This window comes from Aegilops tauschii, chromosome 7, assembly GCF_002575655.3.
Source record: "Aegilops tauschii subsp. strangulata cultivar AL8/78 chromosome 7, Aet v6.0, whole genome shotgun sequence".
NCBI lineage: Eukaryota > Viridiplantae > Streptophyta > Magnoliopsida > Poales > Poaceae > Aegilops > Aegilops tauschii.
The window spans coordinates 592,304,607-592,314,608 of record NC_053041.3 but is presented as its reverse complement, the minus strand read 5'-3'; the positions used below and the strand labels follow the sequence as shown (position 1 = coordinate 592,314,608).

Here is a 10,002-nt window from a genome sequence, read left to right as displayed (position 1 = left end):
CACGACTTGCATGTCGATGAGTATGACAACCGGCAGGAGCCATAGGAGTTGTCTTAATTTATTATATGACCTGCGTGTCAATGAAAACGCCATGTAATTACTTTACTTTATTGCTAACCATTAGCCATAGTAGTAGAAGTAATAGTTGGCGAGACAACTTCATGAAGACACGATGATGGAGATCATGATGATGGAGATCATGGTGTCATGCCGGTGACGAAGGTGATCATGCCGCGCCTCGAAGATGGAGATCAAGGGCGCAGGATGATATTGGCCATATCACGTCACTTTATGATTTGCATGTGATGTTTTTCATGTTTACATCTTATTTGCTTAGAACGACGGTAGCATAAATAAGATGATCCCTCACTAAAATTTCAAGAGACGTGTTCCCCCTAACTGTGCACCGTTGCGAAGGTTCGTTGTTTCGAAGCACCACGTGATGATCGGGTGTGATAGATTCTAACGTTCGAATACAACGGTTGTTGACGAGCCTAGCATGTACAGACATGGCCTCGAAACACATGCAAAACACTTAGGTTGACTTGACGAGCCTAGCATGTACAGACATGGCCTCGGAACACAAGAGACCGAAAGGTCGAACATGAGTCGTATAGTAGATATGATCAACATGGAGATGTTCACCGATGATGACTAGTCCGTCTCATGTGATGATCGGACACGACCTAGTTTGACTCGGATCATGTATCACTTAGATGACTAGAGGGATGTCTATCTGAGTGGGAGTTCATTAAATAATCAGATGAACTTCATTATCATGAACATAGTCAAAAGGTCTTTGCAAATTATGTCATAGCTTACGCTTTAGCTCTACTGTTTAAGATATGTTCCTAGAGAAAATTTAGTTGAAAGTTGGTAGTAGCAATTATGCGGACTGGGTCCGTAAACTGAGGATTGTCCTCATTGCTGCACAGAAGGCTTATGTCCTTAATGCACCGCTCGGTGTGCTGAACCTCAGTAGATGTTGCGAAACATCTGACATACACGTTTTGATGACTACGTGATAGTTCAGTGCGTAATGCTAACGGTTTAGAATTGTGGCACCAAAGACGTTTTGAAACGTCGCAGAACATATGAGATGTTCCGAAGACTGAAATTAGGATTTCAGACTAGTGCCCACGTCAAGAGGTATGAGACCTCTGACAATTTTCTTAAGCCTGCAAACTAAGGGAGAAAAGCTCAATCGTTGAGCATGTGCTCAGATTGTCTGAGTACTACAATCACTTGAATCGAGTGGGAGTTAATCTTCCAGATGAGATAGTGATGGTTCTCCATGGTCACTGCCACCAAGCTATTAGAGCTTCGTGATGAACTATAACATATCAGGGATAGATATGATGATCCTTGAGCTATTCGCGATGTTTGACACCGCGAAAGTAGAAATCAAGAAGGAGCATCAATTATTGATGGTTAGTAAAACCACTAGTTTCTAGAAGGGCAAGGGCAAGAAGGGATACTTCATGAAACGGCAAATCAGTTGCTGCTCTAGTGAAGAAACCCAAGGTTGAACCCAAACCCGAGACTAAGTGCTTCTGTAATGAGGGGAACGGTCACTCAAGCGGAACTACCCTAGATACTTGGTAGATGAGAAGGCAGGCAAGGTCGACAGAAGTATATTGGATATACATTAAATGAATGTGTACTTTACTAGTACTCCGAGCAGCACCAGGGTATTAGATACCGGTTCGGTTGCTAAGTGTTAGTAACTCGAAATAAAAGCTGCGGAATAAACGGAGACTAGCTAAAGGTGAGATGACGATATGTGTTGGAAGTGTTTCCAAGGTTGATGTGATCAAGCATCGCATGCTCCCTCTACCATCGAGATTGGTGTTAAACCTAAATAATTGTTATTTGGTGTTTGCGTTGAGCATAAACATGATTGGATTATGTTTATCGCAATATGGTTGTTCATTTAAGGAGAATAATGGTTACTTTGTTTATTTGAATAATACCTTCAATGGTCTTGCACCTAAAATGAATCTCGATCGCAGTGATACACATGTTCGTGCCAAAAGATATTAAATAGTAATGATAGTACCACATACTTGTGGCACTGCCATTTGAGTCATATTGGTATAGAACGCATGAAGAAGCTCCATGTAGATGGATCTTTGGACTCACTCGTTTTTGAAAAGATTGAGACATGCGAACCTTGTCTATTGGCATATATGCATGAAGAAACTCCATGCAGATGGATCGTTTGGACTCACTTGATTTTGAATCACTTGAGACATGCAAATCATACCACATGGGCAAGATGACTGAAAGGCCTCGTTTTCAGTAAGATGGAACAATAGAGCAACTTGTTGGAAGTAATACATCTTGATGTGTGCAGTCCAATGAGTGCTAAGGCATGCAGTGGATATCGTTATGTTCTTACTTCACAGATGATTTGAGTAGATGCTGAGAATATTTACGTGATGAAACACAAGTCTGAATTATTGAAAAGTTCAAGTAATTTCAGAGTGAAGTTGAAGATCGTCGTGACAAGAGGATAAAATGTCTATGATATGATCATAGAGATATCTGAGTTACGAGTTTGGCACACAATTAAGACATTGTGGAAAGTGTTTCACAATTAATACCGCCTGGAACACCACAATGTGATGGTGTGTCCGAACATCATAACTGCACCCTATTGGATATGGTGCATACCATGATGTCTCTTATCGAATTACCACTATCGTTTATGGGTTAGGCATTAGAGACAACCGCATTCACTTTAAATAGGGCACCACGCAATTCCGTTGAGACGACACCGTTTAGAGAAACCTAAGTTGTCGTTTCTTAAAAGTTTGGGGCTGCGATGCTTATGTGAAAAAGTTTCAGGCTGATAAGCTCGAACCCAAAGCGGATAAATGCATCTTCATAGAATACCCAAAACAGTTGGGTTTACCTCCTATTTCAGATCTGGAAGCAAAAGTAATTGCTTCTAGAAACAGTTCCTTTCTCGAGGAAAAGTTTCTCTCGAAAGAATTGAGTGGGAGGATGGTGGAGACTTGATGAGGTTATTGAACCATAACTTCAACTAGTGTGTAGCAGGGCACAGGAAGTTGTTCCTGTGGCACCTACACCAATTGAAGTGGAAGCTTATGATAGTGATCATGAAACTTCGGATCAAGTCACTACCAAACCTCGTAGGTCGACAAGGATATGTACTACTCCTGAGTGGTACGGTAATCATGTCTTGGAAGTCATGTTGTTGGACAACGATGAACCTATGAGCTGTGGAGAAGCGATGGTGGGCCCGGATTCTGACGAATAGCTCGAGGCCATGAAATCCGAGATAGAATCCATGTATCAGAACAAAGCATGGACTTTGGTGAACTTGCCCGATGATCGGCAAGCCATTGAGATAAATGGATCTTTAAGAAGAAGACGGACGTGGACGGTAATGTTACCGTCTATGAAGCTCGACTTGTGGCAAAGAGTATTTTCACAAGTTCAAGGAGTTGACTACGATGAGATTTTCTCATCCGTAGCGATGCTTAAGTCCGTCGGAATCATGTTAGCATTAGCTGCATTTATGAAATCTGGCAGATGGATGTCAAAACAAGTTTCCTTACCAGTTTTCGTAAGGAAAGGTTGTATGTGATACAATCAGAAAGGTGTTGTCGATCCTAAGGATGCTAAAAGGTATGCTAGCTCCAGCGATCCTTCCATGGACTAGAGCAAGCATCTCGGAGTCAGAATATACGCTTTGATGGATTGATCAAAGTTTTTGGGTTTATACAAAGTTTGTTAGAAACTTGTATTTACAATAAAGAGAGTGGGAGCGCTACAACATTTCTGATAAGTATATGTGAATGACATATTGTTGATCCGAAATGATGTAAAATTTCTGGAAAGCATAAAGGGTTGTTTCAAAGGAGTTTTTCAAAGGAAGACCTGGATAAAGCTGCTTACATGTTGGGCATCAAGATCTATAGAGATAGATCAAGATGCCTGATGATACTTTCAAAGAACACACACCTTGACATGATTTTGAAAGAGTTCAAAATAGATCAGCAAAGGAGTTCTTGGCTGTGTTACAAGGTGTGATTATTGAGTAAGACTCAAGACCTGACCACAGCAGAAGAGAGAGAAAGGACGAAGGTCGTCCCGTATGCTTTAGACGTGGGCTCTACAGTATGCTATGCTGTGTACCGCACATGAAGTGTGCCTTGCCATGAGTTGATCAAGGGGTACAATAGTGATCCGGGAATGGATCACATGACAGCGGTCGAACTTATCCTTAGTATCTAGCGGACTAAGGAATTTTCTCGATTATGGAGGTGAAAAGGAGTTCGTCGTAAAGGGTTACGTCGATGCGAACTTTGACACTAATCCGGATGACTCTGAGTAGTAAACCGGATTCGTATAGTAGAGCAGTTATTTAAAATGGCTCCAAGTAGCGCGTGGTAGCATCCACAAGATGACATAGATATTCGTAAAGCACACACGGATCTGAAAGGTTCAGACCCGTTGACTAATAACCTCTCTCACAAGCATAACATGATCAAACCAGAACTCATTGAGTGTTAATCACATAATGATGTGAACTAGATTCTTGACTCTAGTAAACTCTTTAGATGTTGGTCACATGGTGATGTGACCTGTGAGTGTTAATCACATGGTGATGTGAACTAGATTATTGACTCTAGTGCAAGTGGGAGACTGTTGGAAATATGCCCTAGAGGCAATAATAAATTAGTTATTATTATATTTCCTTGTTCATGATAATCGTTTATTATCCATGCTAGAATTGTATTGATAGGAAACTCAGATACATGTGTGGATACATAGACAACACCATGTCCCTAGTAAGCCTCTAGTTGACTAGCTCGTTGATCAATAGATGGTTACGGTTTCCTGACCATGGACATTGGATGTCGTTGATAACGGGATCACATCATTAGGAGAATGATGTGATGGACAAGACCCAATCCTAAGAATAGCACAAAAGATCGTGTAGTTCGTTTGCCAGAGCTTTTCCAATGTCAAGTATCTTTTCCTTAGACCATGAGATCGTGTAACTCTCGGATACCGTAGGAGTGCTTTGGGTGTACCAAACGTCACAACGTAACTGGGTGACTATAAAGGTACACTACGGGTATCTCTGAAAGTGTCTGTTGGGTTGACACGGATCGAGACTGGGATTTGTCACTCCGTATGACGGAGAGGTATCTCTGGGCCCACTCGGTAATGCATCATCATAATGAGCTCAATGTGACTAAGGAGTTAGCTGCGGGATCATGCATTACGGTACGAGGAAAGTGACTTGCCGGCAACGAGATTGAACAAGGTATTGGGATACCGACGATCGAATCTCGGGCAAGTAACGTACCGATTGACAAAGGGAATTGTATACGGGATTGATTGTATCCTCGACATCGTGGTTCATCCGATGAGATCATCGTGGAACATGTGGGAGCCAACATGGGTATCCAGATCCCGCTGTTGGTTATTGACCGGAGAAGCGTCTCGGTCATGTCTGCATGTCTCCCGAACCCGTAGGGTCTACACACTTAAGGTTCGGTGACGCTAGGGTTGTAGAGATATTAGTATGCGGAAACCCGAAAGTTGTTCGGAGTCCCGGATGAGATCCCGGACGTCACGAGGAGTTCCGGAATGGTCCGGAGGTGAAGAATTATATATGGGAAGTCCAGTTTCGGCCACCGGGAAAGTTTCGGGGGTTATCGGTATTGTACCGGGACCACCGGAAGGGTCCCGGGGGTCCACCGGGTGGGGCCACCTATCCCGGAGGGCCCCATGGGCTGAAGTGGGAAGGGAATCAGCCCTTAGTGGGCTGGGGCGCCCCCCCTTGGGCCTCCCCCTGCGCCTAGGGTTGAAAACCCTAGGGGTGGGGGGCGCCCCACTTGGCTTGGGGGGGAAGCCACCCCCCCCTTCCCCCTTGGCCGCCGCCCCCCTTGGAGATCTGATCTCCCAGGGCCGGCGCCCCCCCCAGGGGTCCCTATATATAGTGGGGGGGAGGGAGGGCAGTAGCACCACAGCCCCTGGCGCCTCCCTCTCCCCCTGCAACACCTCTCCCTCCCGCTTGCGCTTGGCGAAGCCCTGCCGGGATCCCGCTACTTCCACCACCACACCGTCGTGCTGCTGGATCTCCATCAACCTCTCCTTCCCCCTTGCTGGATCAAGAAGGAGGAGACGTCGCTGCTCCGTACGTGTGTTGAACGCGGAGGTGCCGTCCGTTCGGCACTCGGTCATCGGTGATTTGGATCACGGCGAGTACGACTCCATCAACCCCGTTCATTGGAACGCTTCCGCTCGCGATCTACAAGGGTATGTAGATGCACTCCTTTCCCCTCGTTGCTAGTATACTCCATAGATGGATCTTGGTGATGCGTAGGAATTTTTTTTAAAATTCTGCTATGATCCCCAACAAAAATAGCCAACCAACAGGTTGCCGTCGGTCCGTCTCGTCTCCGAGTGGCCTTAGGGCCATGTCAACACGGTGGATCCCGGCCCTTGCCGGCGGGAGGGCTCTGTTTTTATGTGTTCCTTCGAGTTTTGTTAGGGTTTGTGTCCTCGGGAAGACGAGACGGCGGCGGCTCCCAATAGATGGAATAAGGTTCTCTCAGCTTAGCTCCCGTCCCGGTGGTGTGTCTAGCATCGTCGGTGAAGGTATGGAGGTGTGTCTCTGGCGGATCTGTCCTTGGTGGATTAATTCGGATCTGGTCATAGTTAGTCTACGTTGGTGTGTCTTCAGGTTGGATCATTCTGATCTACGCTACTCTTCATCGGCGGTGGTTGTTATTCTGCTGCATTGGTCGTATGAGGCCTTCGCATGATGACTTTTCGACTGTCTACTACAACAAGTTTTGCTTGACCCAGGCGAGAAAGGGGCGATGGCGGCGGCGCACCTTCATCTCGCTTCAATGCTTGTAGTCGTCTATAATTGTTCGTTATACTTTCATAATTGAAGATGAATAGAACGGAAGTTTTTCTCGAAAAAAATCCAACCAACACCCCACAAAACCCCTCTTAATTGTTGTGTCTAATGTCCCTTCAATTTCCGTAATGAAGCAAAAAAAGGCATGTATTAGTGGAGGTGCTCGTTTGGTTATTAGGAAATTAATTACGCATGCATGGTCCAATCAACGCCGAGAAAAAACACCATGCGATGGTGCAAGCACCTTCACTTGAAGAGAGATTAACACTTGCTTTTCATCTAGCCCTGCCCTTCACCTGCCGTTTTGGCGGCCGATGGAAGGAGGAGAATTCCGGTGCCTCCGCTTTGACTAGTAGTTTAGATTAGAGTTTTTAGTCTTTATAGGTGCGGTGCTCGTACGAATGGCAATGCTTTTTCTTCGAGTTGGTATTTTGGGCTCTGATCCTCCTCAAGTTTGTCCATCAGGACATACTCGACGGAGCTCCGGCGTAAATTCCCGCTCGTCTTCTTAGGCATTGAGGTTAAGGTTTCTCATTGTGTGGCTATACTTGGTGTCAGGTGTTTTAGATATATTCAAGGGTCCAATAGTGACGACTGCGTATATAGGGCGCTGGTCATTAGAGGCACGTGCACAAAGATTTCTGGCTGTCATCAACAAGGTCAAGCCGGCGCCGATAGGGGAGCGGTGACAACGGCGCGTCGATGCTTGTTCTGGCAGCGGTGGTGGTCGTTTGGTGCTCTTGGAATCTCGATATAATTTAATTATGTTTCCATGTTCTGTACTCCCGATGAACTTTGATAATAGATCTGGACCCTTTTTCGGAGAAAAAGATCTATCTTGCTCCATGGCATTTAAGCAGTATCTTGTTCAGAGGGAGGTGGCGGAGCAGTCCGCGCGTCACCACCGCGGGACGGAGCCGGACGCCAACGTGGACGGGCGTCTCCTCGCCTGGGTGTACCGCCACACGCTCATGACCACGGAGACGGACGCTCGCCGCCTCCAACGGAAGAACACCAAGGCGCTCCGGCTAGCCATTGAGCAGTCGGAGCGCGAGGCGAAGGAGGCAGCGGCGGAGAAGGTTCGGGTGGCAAGGCTGAAGCGGGAGCAGGATAGGGCGGTCCGTCGGAGAAGGGGCTCATCATCCTCTTCGACTCTGACTCCGACGGCGGCGACAGCTGCACCTTGTCGTCCGACGACCAAGACCCTCCACCAGCCGCGGACGCCTACAGCTGCGCCGGCGACCGGAAGGGCAAAGACCCGGCGAGGAAGTGGTGATTTCGGCCCCCCTCCTCCTCAATGTTTATATCGTTTTAGTTGTAGAAGTTTATAAACTTGTCCGTGGACGAACTATGATCTTTTGGTGGTGAAGTATGTTTATCCGTTTGCACCCGATCTTGTGCTTCTTTGTAGCTCAATTTTGTTGTCCGTCGTCTGATCTTGTAGGATAGATCAACGTGTGCATGAGTAGTATGGATATAAGACATCGGATATGAGATACGCGGATGCAGAATGGCAAATATGAGGGGTGCCGGGCACGTCTGCGGGCGTTTGAGGAGTCGGATTTGCCAAGTTCGGCTGTAGATGCTCTTATATTTAGAAACGGAGAGAGTAGTTGATAAATGGGGCCGGATTAACTAATAATTCTACAGCTAGCTGAGCATACGTGTCCATGCATGTCAACGAGCCAGTAGAACAAACCAAAGTACGAAACGTAAAGTAGACACATGGAATCAAAACCATACAACACAATGGCCTATATACGCCTCCCGTGACCCGGATGATCGGGGTATGCGAGCTCGTAGCGCTGGCATGCCCGATATATTCCTTTGTCCGTTGCTATGCTCCACAAATGGGAGTACTTTTCTTTTTTTGAAACTAAAGCAAAGTCTCATGGCTCAGCTATCAGGTTTTGTTCTTTGGCGAACAGATTATGCTCCAATGGTGGTACACACGTAACATGCTAGTACAATAATTAACAGTTGCACATGATCTTTACAAATTACGTCAAGGGTCAAAATAATTGGCTCGACTAATCATGACATGAACGAGTCACTTGCATGCACTTGCACACTACACCTGGCCTATAAATACCACCCCAAACAACCCCAGAAAACCATCCCACGCTAGCAAAGCCTACCAAGCTTAGCCACAAACCAGTAAGAGCAATGGCGCCCTCCAAGCTCGCCCTCTTCCTCGCCCTGAACCTGGTCCTCCTCGCCGCCGTACAGGGCTGCGGGCCCTACTGCCCTCCTGTCATCCTACCCCGCCGATCCGCCCACCGCCTGCCGTGCCATCGACCGGCGGGGGCAGCTGCCCTATCAACACGTTGAAGCTGGGCGTGTGCGCCAACGTGCTGAACCTACTGAAGCTCAGGATCAGTGTGCCGGCGAACGAGCAGTGCTGCCCGCTCCTGGGCGGGCTCGCCGACCTCGACGCCGCTGTGTGCCTCTGCACCGCCATCAGGGCCAACATTCTCGGCATCAAGCTGAACGTGCCTATCGACTTGACCCTCCTCCTCAAGCAGTGCGGCAAGAAGTGCCCGGCCAACTTCACCTGCCCCATCTGATCCATCCATCCATGGATGAATATTGTACATGCATACGCGCGCGCCATACGTAACCAGTTTGCATGTCATACGCGCGCGCCATACGTATGCTTTTTCTGTTACAGTTCATATGTCAAGCGTTTGCATGGGCTCCCTCGCTCGTGCATGCATGCTTGATAAGCTTGTGATTGATCAATGTCATTGTCTCCCGTTATGTTATCTAAATGCATGATTTGCATATTTGTAAAAGGATATACATACTTGTACACGTACCTGGAATAAAAAGTTTGTTCAATACTTCAAGTTGGGTTAACTCGACCCGTGATGTGCCAGCTTGAGTTGCATATTCATATTTAAGCGCATGCATGATTGCATCAATCATGATCAGATTCACATCTTTTCCCATGCATTAGGTACATCTTCTTTCTGTTTTGCCTAAATGATTCTTGATAAAATTAAAGTTCATGCTGAAGATCTTTCTTCTTCTCTTATGCCACCTTTTACATCTTGATGTTCGCTGATCCATAAAAAACCAAGCATGCT

General features: G+C 46.5%; 1 pseudogene; it reads left to right on the top strand.

Annotated features, from left to right (window-relative positions):
• The first annotated feature begins 9,030 nt into the window (after nt 1-9,030).
• Nucleotides 9,031-9,762, top strand: LOC109765427 (cortical cell-delineating protein-like; annotated as a pseudogene).
• The last annotated feature ends 240 nt before the right edge of the window (nt 9,763-10,002 follow it).